The 12,778-nt window shown below is 42.9% G+C and overlaps 1 protein-coding gene across 1 annotated transcript in view; it reads right to left on the bottom strand.

The window, feature by feature from the left end:
* LOC120936634 (guanylate cyclase soluble subunit beta-2-like) overlaps positions 1-12,778 on the bottom strand; it is a 92,345-nt gene that overhangs the window by 17,390 nt on the left and 62,177 nt on the right. The window lies entirely within an intron of this gene.

Genomic DNA, 12,778 nt, shown 5'->3' with positions numbered 1-12,778 from the left:
TCCCTCCCCCTCCCTCCCCTAGAGCTGATTGTTGTTTGATTGGCCACTGGAAAGTCTCCTGTCCTGGAGACGACTTCAAGTCGTGTTGTAAATCGCCCCAGATCGCCCTGTGGTTCATGTTCAAGTCGTGTCGGAGTCGCCTCTGAAAGTCGCGCTGGAAGTCGTGTCGCCCTAGTGTGAACCGACTCTTACCCTCTTTTTACTTTTTGATCACGTGACCACTGTGCATAAGATAGGGGGGTTGCAGGGGTGGGGGTTGAAAAAACAGCAGAATACTAATCTTCCCAATGAATGACTGTGTCGGGGGGTGGTGGGGTGTCAGCACAAGTCAAGTCTGATGGTCTGATGATAGGAGGCCAGGCAAGCTGACAACTGACCACGCTGGCATGGATGTGGTAAGTTTGAAAGAGGAAAGCAGACGGACTGGCAGGTCCATCAGACATTGTATACAAAGGCAATACAAAGAGAACAGGATGGGTTTTAATACAAGTATATAGTACGACAGACACCATATAAGTATCAGGAATGAAAAATGTTGGGGGTAACATATTCTTTATCATGTGTACTCACAGGACATAGTAAAGGTTTAGACAATAAAGTTACCCAGTTACCCACTAAATTTTACCTGCCAAAGCACCTCAGAATTTAGAGGCTGAAAATAAAAACTTGATCTTGATGCCCAAGTTATGGATACATAAATCTGATCTTTGATTTGAAATAAAAAGACCTAGTACAGTATGTGGATCTGCACAAATCAGTATATATCAAATATCTGGTGAACCACTCCTTGTTGTGGCCTTTTTTTCATGATGCCTTTAATGACCTAACATCTTGATGCCACTTTTCTTGGGTGTCTCATATCATTTTGTTCTGTATTTTTAGGCTTCAAATTATACTGCTTTTCACCTGTGTTTTGCCTATTTAGCAATTTTAGCACACCCTACAATAAAATAATTACTAGGGAGCACCTGGCATATGCCGGCAGACCTCCAGAGATATATGGATCACAGTTTAAGAAACAGTGCTCCAGATAATATTTATTATAGTAGCATACAATACAATATCAGGTCAAATACACATTTACATTGAGAAACATTCCTGTGGTTCAAGGATTGTTTCCATAACCCCAGTTACCATTTACAAGAATCATTTACAAGGTAATTGAAATGCTAAACTGTTCCAGCATGCGGAAATCCAGCAGAGCAATTCAAATACATTTTATCATTCACAATATCTTGTTGGTAATCTTTACAAAGACAGAAAAGGAATACTATTATCTCTAACATATCCAGCCATTACTCAACATATTATGTGACAGTGAGTGTCAGTATAATGCCTGACAGGAAAGCGATGCAGTGAAAGACCTAGACTGACTTTGGCAGATTTTCCTGGATGGAGGAGTTTTACCCCTCAAACTGACATATAGACATGTGAGTATTTCTTATTTGGCACAAGCCAATTTTTCGTATGGTTTAATATCTACAATTTATGCAATGTTACTTTGCTCTGTACTTGCAGAAGTGGTTTTGTGTCCCTAAAGAAGAAAAATTAAATGCCAAAATGTTCAAAACATGTTGGACTTCTCAACCACCTATCTAGAGATATGTTCAGTTTGATCTCTTTGTATATATGTAGTGGTAGTGTACCACTCATTCTGTTGTGTATGTACTAGGGATGAGCCGAACATCCCCCCCCCCCCGTTCGGTTCACACCAGAACCTTTGAACAGACCGACCATTCGCGCAAACATTTAGAACCCTATTGACGTCTATGGAACGTTCAAATTCAAAAGTGCTAATTTTAAAGCCTAATATGCAAGTTATTGTCGTAAAATGTCTTTGAGAGCCCGGGTCTTGCCCCAGGGAACATGTATCAATGGAAAAAAAGTTTTAAAAACTGTCGTTTTTTCAGGAGCAGTGATTTTAATAATGCTTAAAGTGAAAAAAAAATGAAAAATTCCTTTAAATATTGTACCTGCTGGGTGTCTATAGTATGCCTGTGAAAACATCTTTGCAAACCCGGGTCTTACCCCAGGGAACATGTATCAATGGAAAAAAAGTTTTAAAAATGGTTGTTTTTTCAGGAGCAGTGATTTTAATGATGCTTAACCACTTAAGACCCGGACCTTTAGGCAGCTAAAGGACCTGGCCAGGTTTTGCGATTCGGCACTGCGTCGCTTTAACAGACAATTGCGCGGTCGTGCGACGTGGCTCCCAAACAAAATTGGCGTCCTTTTTTTCCCACAAATAGAGCTTTCTTTTGGTGGTATTTGATCACCTCTGCGGTTTTCATTTTTTGCGCTATAAACAAAAATAGAGCGACAATTTTGAGAAAAATGCTATATTTTTAACTTTTTGCTATAATAAATATCCCCCAAAAATATATAAAAAATATATTTTTTTCCTGAGTTTAGGCCAATACGTATTCTTCTACCTATTTTTGGTAAAAAAAAAACGCAATAAGCGTTTATTGGTTGGTTTGCGCCAAATTTACAGCGTTTACAAAATAGGGGATAGTTTTATGCATTTTTATTAATTATTTATTTTTACTACTAATGGCGGCGATCAGCGATTTTTTTCGTGAATGCAACATTATGGCGGACACTTTGGACAATTTTGAAACATTTTTGGGACCATTGTCATTTTAACAGCAAAAAATGCATTTAAAATGCATTGTTTACTGTGAAAATGACAATTGCAGTTTGGGAATTTTACCACAAGGCTGAAGGGGTTATGTATGACCTAATATGTGTTTCTAACTGTAGAAGAAAACAAAAAGCGACACCCTCTAAGCGTAGTAAAGAAATGTATTAGTATAACAAACAAGACAATTCTTATGAGGGTACTACTCACAAGACTGCAGGGTACAAAGGCATATCGATACACACTGTAACGTTAACTGACTAGCCTGTCTGCTCTATCTACCTGCAAAAAATGACACTCTCTCTGTCTCTCTCTGTTCGTTCTTAACCCCCGCAACACACTACACAAGGCCGACCTGCAGGCGGCCTTTTATATTGTGGGGCGTGTACTAAACCCCCTGAGCCATAATTGGCCAAAGCCACCCTGGCTTTGGCCAATTATGGCTCTCCGTTTTTTGCAAGCTGTGATTGGCCAAGCATGCGGGTCATAGTGCATGCTTGGCCAATCATCAGCCAGCAATGCACTGCAATGCCGCAGTGAATTATGGGCTGTGAAACGTAACTCGAATTTTGCGCGAACAGCCCAAAACTTTCGGAATACGAAGCTCATCCTTAGTATGTACATATATGCATTTTATCGTGTTTGATTGTTGGTAATCTCTACAGGAGTACCATTTTTAGATTCTTTACCTTTTTGTATTAATAAGTATATTCTTTATACAAACATTTTCTATTTTTTTACTTTTAAAATTGCCTTTAAAAATTTAATTGTTTGAGGTTCTTTCAGAGTTAAAGAGTTTCAGCTCAGTTCCCAGGCTTTTGGTTCTGGCTGACCTACCTGTGCTATATAAAAGGTGGACAGCTGAGATCCATGAGCTCCAAAGAACAGAAACCTGGATACAGGTGTGTCGCAGATTTACCTTCTGGCGCAAGAGTGGTTCTGAAGAAACCAGGGATCACGGACAGCAACCCAGTCATTGACAATGCCATTATGGACTCTTGCTTCACGGAGGTATATCTGGTCCACTATGCTATTTTGGGATCAGGGACAGGACATTGTTTATTTTGTACTGTCATGCTGCATTTTTACAGTATAGTTATATTAACAGTTATGAGCCTGGTCTGAAGGTATTCAAAGGGGGTTTTGGTGTATTTTTGTCTGATCTGAGCAGTGTAACCAATAGCAGTGAATTTTCTGCAGAATCTAATGATATATCTACAGAAATCAGGGTGCCTTGGCGGGGCCTGTACCTTATGCATGTATTTGCAAATGTGTGCAGGCTAAACCCCTGTTTTTAATGTATAATGTTAGACAGGTTAATTTGGTTGTCCGCAGGCTGGTCGGTAAGTGGGCTGGTTGGTAAGTGAGCTTGGAGTTTTCGTTGGATTTTTTCTTGGCCTTTTTTCTAACAAATGCTGCCTTCCAATGCTGCTTGCTGCAATGACCAGTTATGGGTGAGGACAGTTGGATTCCTTTTTTGTATTATTGTTATATTGGTCAGGCAAGACACCTTTGCAGCCATTGTGCTATGTGCTGGATGTTCAGTGTGCCCCTGTACCTTTAAGGTGGGGTGGGCTCCCTTCAGTGCATCTGCCATCCATCTATCTATTAGAATGCATGTGCTTCCATTGTGGAGTCACTCATAAGCTAGTGATAGGACTACAGATACCAGGGTGCCTTGGCAGGGTCTGTAGCTTATGCATGTATTTGCAAATGTGTGCAGACTAAACCCCCGTTTTTAACACATACTGTTAGACAGGTTGATTTGGTTGTCCAAGGGCTGGTTGGTAGGTGAGCTTGAAGTTTTCCATGGCTTATTTTCTAACATATGTTGCCTTCCAATGCTACTTGCTGCAATGGCCAGTTATAGGTGGGGGCAGTGGCTTCTATTTTAGAATTATTGTATTCAGTGTTAGCATGCCCTGTACATTTACATTTCTTATGTATCTCCTGGTGGCGTAGGTTCCCAGAGTCTTTTCTCCTTTCCAAGATGGCGCTGGCTGCCTGAAGCCACTACGCTACATGTGTGGCTGGAAGCTTGCACCATATCACCTGTGACTTGGCACCTTTGCCTTGGACATTTCCTTGTGAATGCCCTGTTCCGAAATGGCCCCTGTATTCATGGCCACAACGGGTGGGTGGTACCAGGAGGCCCTGACTTGGGTGGAGGAACTGCCAACTTTAATTTTAAACCCACTCTTCCACTTAGCAATGGTTCTGGTTCCCTTATTTACTTACAGGTTTAGTGCAATATCCTGTTCAGGTAGGGCCATTTGTCTTGAACCCCCAAAAGAGGGCGACAAGTACTTGTCCTATTTCAACCTGCACAGTCTGCTGTTCCTATCCTGCTTCCATAGAAATTGCTGCCCAATCACATCATTAGCTGTCTATAATGTAAGGAAGTAGATAAGTAGTGAAGACTATTTCAAAAGAGTGCATGTGGTTTATATGCTGTCATAATATTTTGACAGCCCATGCGCTCCAGACGAGGTTTTTCCAGGTCATCGTCATACCATCATTATACCTGATATTCTGGTTCTTCTTCCTGCCACCACTGTTTCCCATAAACAATTTATCATGGGCTAATAACAGATGCTGGATATGCAGTGATAAAGCACTTCCTGAAAAACTAGTATGCCAGTCCTGCTTTGACAGCGCCACAAAAGAAAGCATGGCAGATGTAAGAAAGGTGACAGTTTCAGTCAGTAGCTGTTATACCCAGCAAATCTAGCCAGCCAGCTGCAATGGAGTCAGAGAGTTCCTTATAAGAGATGAGGAAGTTAAGGGGGCTACAGGCTTTGACTTTTCTCTAATAGCACCTTTTGCAAAGGCATTGAAAGAAAAAAATCGTCTGGGAGTCAGTGGAGGAGACTCCACAAAAAGTCAGTAAATATGTCCCCAATCTTAGGAAGGGCACACCTCTCTGGGACTTTTTAAAGTACAGACAAAGTAATAAAGTAAAAGGCAGAAGCCAATTTTTTCGTTTAAAATATGGGATAAAAAGCACATCAATCCATTAAAGTGCCACATATAACTAAGTGTATAGATAACATAAACATTTGCATGCATGTACGATGGGGGGATTTACAGAGTTCTTGTGGACCTTGTGAAGTGCATAAAAGGTAGCTGTCCGAGGGAAACTAGTTCTTGTGAATTCCCATGTTGTTTTGTGTATGATGTTATTGTAGTAGGCTTTGTCCACCAGAAATCATTGATAAAGGAATCAAAATATGATTTAGGTATCGGTCGATACCATTCTGTATTTGCTAAAATTTTATAAGACATTTTAATGTAACTTGTCAGAGGGCTTGATGGTAATATGGTGGTTGTTGGACAGAGACTGTAGAGCCCGTAGCTCCAGTGGTATTGCTAGGGGGGTGCAGGGGCTGTGGGCCACACCCGGGTGATACTCGCCAGAGGGGTGACACCAGGGTCGGGATTAGGAGGGGGCGGAGAGGCTCCAGTCTCGGGTGCAGTGTGCTAGCATGGAGGAGAGCACCAGTGGGCTGCTGCAGTGTCGGCGATCATTATCACGGAGCATTTGCCAACATCTCCTGCGGGGAATAAGAGTTTTTTATGGGAAAGTCTGGAGGCGAGTGCCTTTGTATTGAGATAGGGGGGTTGTGCTTGTAGGGGGGATCTGGTGGGGAGGGGTTAAATATTTGTGCTGAGGGTGGCTTGGGTGGGGGAATAAGATAAGTTGTGCAAAAAAAGGTGTTTACTACTGGAAGGGGTATATGGGGGTGGGGATTTGTAATCAGAGGGTAGATTTGGGATGGATTTATGCTAAAAGGAGGGATATGGGATTTGTACTGGGAAGAGGGATATGGGAGGCATTTTGTGCCGAGAGGGGGTATATGTACTGAAAGGGGGCATATGGGGGTGAGGATGTTTGTTGAGAGTGGGAATATTGGGGGTGGGGGGAATTTGTGCTGAGAGGGAGGATGGGGGAAGGAGAAAGAGGAATTGTGCAAGGAGGGGGTATATGGGGGTGAGGGGCACTCAGTGCATAGTTCTTTAGATGATGGGGGGGGTGACACCATGTTTTGCCGCACCAGGGGACACCAACCCTTGTGACGCCATTGCGTAAATCTCGCATTGGGGAAAGGTTGCTGTGTGTTTTCAGGTCTTAAGGTTAAAGATGTCTTTAGAAACTAGATATGGGCCCAGTACTTCCATTCGGTCTCTATCGTTTGGAACCCCATGATTGCTCATGGTCTATTGCAGCTCGTCTACCAATTGGTGAGGCCTTTGTACAACTTTTTTTGTCCCCCTTTTGGTGAACTATCTATGTGACAACTTTATATCTTTATAACTCAGTATGCATTTACCTCTTTACTTTATAATATCTGTAGCTGCACACTCTGCTTGAGCCACTTTCCATTTACACCATGCTACTATATCTTTGCAGACTACTATCCCCCTACTTCTGGGTGTTCCTTGGCACTAGGGGGTCCTTGTGGAAACTTAAAGGGTCCATGCTTTGCCGTCTCGCCTACCGGTTGGAGGGTGTCCTATACCAGCCCCATCTGAACCAATGCACATTAATCCATCACCTGATATACTTTTTACAACTATGCGATACCTGTCATATAATCTCTTTGTATACTAATTTTAATTCATTGTATTGTAAGAGTTCTTTATACCCAAATAACTCCCTTGAAGAAGGAAATCTTCCAAAACATTTTGGGATTCATCTAAGATCACCTCCCCAGCTGACCAAGCAGTGGTAAGCAGCTCTCTCTGTGGGGTGTATCTTGATGTTTAGGGTATACTATGTACATGCTTGCAAATGTGTATGCTCTCTATAGACTTTGTTTGTTATATGTGGTATTTTAATGAATTGATGACTTTTTTAACCCATACTTTAAACTAATAAATTGGCTTCTGCCTTTTAACTTTATCACTTTGTCTGTACTCTGCCTAACAAGTCCCAGAAAGGTGTGCCCATGCATATATGTGCATTCTGTCTTATTTGTATTTGGGGATGTTGGCAGAAACTCCATCAAGCTCCTTATCTATTTAATCTTAGGAAGGAACAGGTGTCATTTCCATTTATATATATTTATATTGGAATTGAGTCAAACCATTTTTTTATGATCTGATAACGTTCATATAATATGTAAAAACATGAAAACATGAAAATTAACAGACCATAAAAAACTGTGACTCATTACTTTCTCTTTTACAGTAGGTGTAGAAAAGAATCAGCTGTAGATACTCAGTGCAACCTATAACCAAGTGAAAGCTATAACATCAACATGTCTGAAAACAATTAAAACATTAAAAAACAGAATCACTGAGTTGGAAGATGAATAAAGGATCACCTCCTTGTGTCAATATATTTTGTTGAACAGCCTTTTGCTTTTATTACAGACTTTAAGCCTCGTACACACGACCGAGCAACTCGTCGGAAAAGACACATAGTTTTCCTCGTCGAGTTCCTTGTTAGGCTTGTCGAGGAACTCGACAAGCTTGCTTTGCGTACACACGGTCAAGACAAAACCTCCTCGTTCTCAAACGCAGTGACGTACAACACATACAATGGCAGGAAGTTCGATTCCACTGGCACAACCCTTGGGGCTGCTTTTGCTAATCTCATGTTACTGCGTGTTAAGTAAAAGTTTGGTAAGAGACAATTTGCACTTTTCAGTCTGTTACAGCGTGACGAATGTGTTATCTCCATTACAAATGCTACTTTTACTCCCGTCTCATACTTTATTCTGAGTATGCGTGGGTTTCTTGGCATACACACGCTCGAGTTTATGGTGAAAAAAAGGACATCAATTTTGCTTGGGTACAATGTTGCACGACCGCACAATTGTCCGTTAAACCAACGCAGTGCCATACCACAAAAAATGGCTCGTCATTAAGAGGCAAATCCTTCCGGGGCTTTAAAGTGGTTAAAGACTTTGGGACACGAACAGGATAAATCAAAAGTCCTAATTTTAAAGGCTTATATGAAAGTTATTGCCATAAAAAGTGTATGGGAGTGCAGGACATGTATCAATGCAAAAAAAAAGTAAAACGATTGCATTGGTTTTGATGACGTCACATGGCATCAAAAGTGGGTGGGGTCACTCGGCTACGCCAACGGGGGCCCCACACTTGCCTATATAAGAGCTACCAAAGTGAAGAGACAGCAGTCAGCAGGAGGCCTCCCATGTAGGTGGAGCATTTTGCAGTTTTCTATTTTTCGGTTCCATCGGGCGTTGTGATTGAAGATGGATTTACATCGCGGGACACTTTTTTTTTTAATAAAGGACTTGTCAAGAACGGTCTCTTGTAGTTTTAACTTTTTGACACTTTTTTGGTAAATGGGTAGGGGTATGAAGTAAAGGGGTATGTTAAAGGGGGCTTTCAGATTCCGATAAGCCTCCCGCCCGCAGACCCCGACAACCATCGGTCAGAGTTGTCGGGAAGAGACCCTTGTCCCCATCAACATGGAGACACGGTGCTTTAGGGGGCACCCCTCCCCATGTTGAAAGCAAGCGGCCTGGTATGGCTCAGGAGGGGAGTGCGCTTGGATAAGGGTCTGGTATGTATTTTAGGGAGGAATATTTTCTTACATTTTGGCGTGGAGTTCCCCTCAAAATATTTGCCAGACCCCAAGTGCCTGGTATGGATTTTAGGGCAGAAAAATTGGTGTTGAGTTCCCCTTAAAATTTATACCAGACCCAAAGCGCCTGGTATAGCTTTTGGGGGACCCCACGCCATTTTTTCCTTAATTCTGTCCTAGGGTTCCCCTTAACCACTTCAATACACTGTATTTTATACTCTGCACTGTGCTATATACGCTGCACTGCATTATATACAATACACTGACTGCACTATATACTCTGCACTGTATTATACATACTACACTGACTGCACTTTATACTCTGCACTGCATTATATATACTACACTGACTGCTCTATATACTCTGCACTGTATTATATATACTACACTGACTGCATGCTCAATCCACTAACTAACCTGTCCAATCTCTCTCTAAATTCACACTATACACGGCCACGTGTAAGCAGCCTTATATAGTGTGGGGCATGGACTTAGCCCCTAAGCCATGATTGGCCAAAGGCACCCTGCCTTTAGTCAATCATGGTTCTCATAGCACATTGCGCTGTGATTAGCCAAAGAATACAGGTCAGGTGCATGCTTTGGCCAATCAGCAGTCTTGCGATCTCGCAGTGCATTATGGGGTGCGAACTTCCCGCCAGCGCCACCATATGTTCGTTAGTTTTACGAACAGCTGATGTTCGAGTCGAACTTACGTTCGACTCAAACATCTAGCCCATCACTAGTTGGGATATGTCTCTACTAACTTTGTAGACCTATAGCTGGATTCACAAAGAGTTACGCCGGCGTATCAGTAGATACGCCGCCGTAACTCGGAATCTAAGCTGTCGTATGTTTAAGTGTATGCTCAAACTGAGATACACTTAGGTCGTGTATACATTTTCATTGAGGAAACTGTCGAGAAACTCGACGAGCCAAAAAGAAAGCATGTTCTCTATTTCCATGACGGGAATGGAGAAAATTGGCTTGTCGAGTTTCTCGACGGCTTCACAAGGAACTCGACGAGCAAAACGATGTGTTTCGCCCGTCGAGTTTCTCGGTGTACGAGGCCTTAAACCTAGCTAAGATACGACGGCCTGCGCCGTCGTATCTTAAGGTGCAATATTTTCCGCTGGCAGCTAGGTGGCGCTTCAGTTGAGTTCGGCTTAGAATATGCAAATGACTAGATACGCCGATTCACGAATGTACGCTTGCCCGTCGCGTAAAGATAAAGCTGCCCCCTCGGTGGCCTAGCCAATGTTAAGTATGGCCGTCGTTCCCGCGTAAAAAATTCAAAATTTTACCTTGTTTGCGTAAGTCGTCCGTGAATGGGGCTGGACGTAATTTTTGTTCACGTCTAAACCAATACGTCCTTGCGCCGTACTTTGGAGCAATGCACACAGGGATATGTACACGGACGGCACATGCACCGTTCGTAAAAAACATCAATCACGTCGGGTCACTGGTCATTTACATAAAACACGCCCCCATGTTCCTAATTTGAATTAGGCGCGCTTATGCCGGCCCATTTATGCTACACCGCCATAACTTAGGAGGCAAGTGCTTTGTGAATACAGCACTTGCCTCTCTGACTTAAGGCGGCGTAAATACGATACGCTACGCCGCCTGAAAGTTGCGCTGCCCTACCTGAATCCAGCTACTAGACTTTGCAATAATTGCCCACTCTTCTTTGCAGAAGAAGTTCAGTTCAATTTGATGGAGACCATTTGTTGACTGCAGTCTTCAAGTCATTCCACAAATTTTCAATGGGGTTTAAGTCTGGGCTCTGACTAGGCCATGCAAGGACATTCACCTTTTTCACCTTAAACCACTGTGTAGTCATTTTTGCTGTGTGCTTTGGGTCATTGTTGGTAAACCTTCTTCTTATTAACAACTTTCTGGCAGAGAGCAGCAGACTTACCTCAAGAATTTGATGGTATTTTGCCTTCTGTCCTGAAGTACTCCAGTCCCTGCTGCAGAGAAACACCCCCATAACAGGATATTACCACCCTCATGATTTGCTGTAGGAATGGTGTTATTTGGATTGTGAGCTGTATTGGATTTCTGCCAGAAATATTGTGTTGAGGCCAAATAATTACATTTTAGTCTCATCTGTACTACCTTTCCCATGTGACAACAGTGGCTTTTTTCTTGCAACCCTCCCATACAAGCCCCATTTGTGGAGAATTTATGATATTGTTGTCACATGCACACAATGACCACTCTTTGTCATAAATTCCTGCAACTGCTTCAGAGTTGCTGTAGGACTCTTAGTAGCCTCTCTGACCAGTTTCCTCCTTGCTCTTTCATCCAGTTTGGAGTAATGTCCTGATCCAGGCAGGGTCTGTGTTGTACCAAATACCTTTCACTTCTTAATAATAAACTTCACTGTGCTTCCAGGCATTGATAAAGCCTTTTATTTATTTTTTTGTATCTATATCCTGAGTTGTGCCTGTCAAAAACGTTATCCCAGAGATCTTTTGACAGTGCCTTGCCATCCATAATTAATTGTTTGCTTCAGTTGCACTACATGGGACTGAAATGCTCCAGGAAAGCTATTTTCATGCTGAGCTAATCAAAATGACTGCAGCAGGTCACAGTTAAAAGTCAAATGGCTTTGTGTGCCATTAAGAGGGTGATTAGCTACACCTGATTGTTCCTACCAAATGATATGTTCATTGTTCCTGAATTATGTGAAACACAGGGCCAAAAAAAGGCTTAGGTGCTTCAGATCTTGCAGCCTGGCCTGGAGAAAGGCCTGGGTTCTAAGAGCACTGAGAAGACCTTTGTGTATGCTGCCATGAAAATGCACCATGAAAGGAAAATTACAGAAAGGTGAGTATACAATTTTCTGTTTTCTCCAGAAGAGCAACAGGTAGGAATCTGCAACAAAGTTTGTTGAAATCCCTGCAATGTACATTGATCCCCCAGAGGGGACTGTTTTTTTCTACAAAACTGGAGATACACTTTAAGTCAAATCAAGAACCATGTCCAGGATCTGCGGTGGCTCAACGCGATTGGCACTGCGCTGACAAGCCATTCACCTCTGCAGCTAGGGGGTCGGATCCCGGTCCCGGCTACATGTGAATTGAGTTTGGTGGTCTCAGCCCGGCTCCCGATGGGTGTGCTATGCGAGGTAAGCCTGCGCTTAGTATGCCCACCCCCCTCCCACAAAAACCACCACACTTACACGCACTCGAAATTGGGTTAACATGCACGCACTTTGACCATGCGGTCTCTGAAAAGAGAGGCGACGGACTAACGGGGCTGGTTGAGCGGGCTAGATCCTCTCACTCCCTTATAGGGAGTCCCTCTGCCCCGTTTGGCTTCAAAGCGGAGCAGGTAGGGCGGGCTGTGTGGGAGGACCCCCTCACGCACCCGCCATTGCCACCCGGGGCATGGAGAAAGATGGCAGATTGCCTCTGGGGGAGGCCTGCCTACTCCCAACTCCTGCAGTCCGGCTCCTCTCTCGAGTACACGCACAAAAATACACTTAAGAAAAAAAAAGAAATCCTACCTCGCGGCAGAGAAAAAAAAAAAAAATCAAGAACCATGTCTATGGATGGGTTGGAAAAGGGTTG

Source organism: Rana temporaria, chromosome 4, assembly GCF_905171775.1.
Source record: "Rana temporaria chromosome 4, aRanTem1.1, whole genome shotgun sequence".
In the NCBI taxonomy this organism is placed as follows: domain Eukaryota; kingdom Metazoa; phylum Chordata; class Amphibia; order Anura; family Ranidae; genus Rana; species Rana temporaria.
The sequence above is the reverse complement of the archived record's forward strand: the minus strand, read 5'-3'. Positions and strand labels throughout refer to the sequence as shown.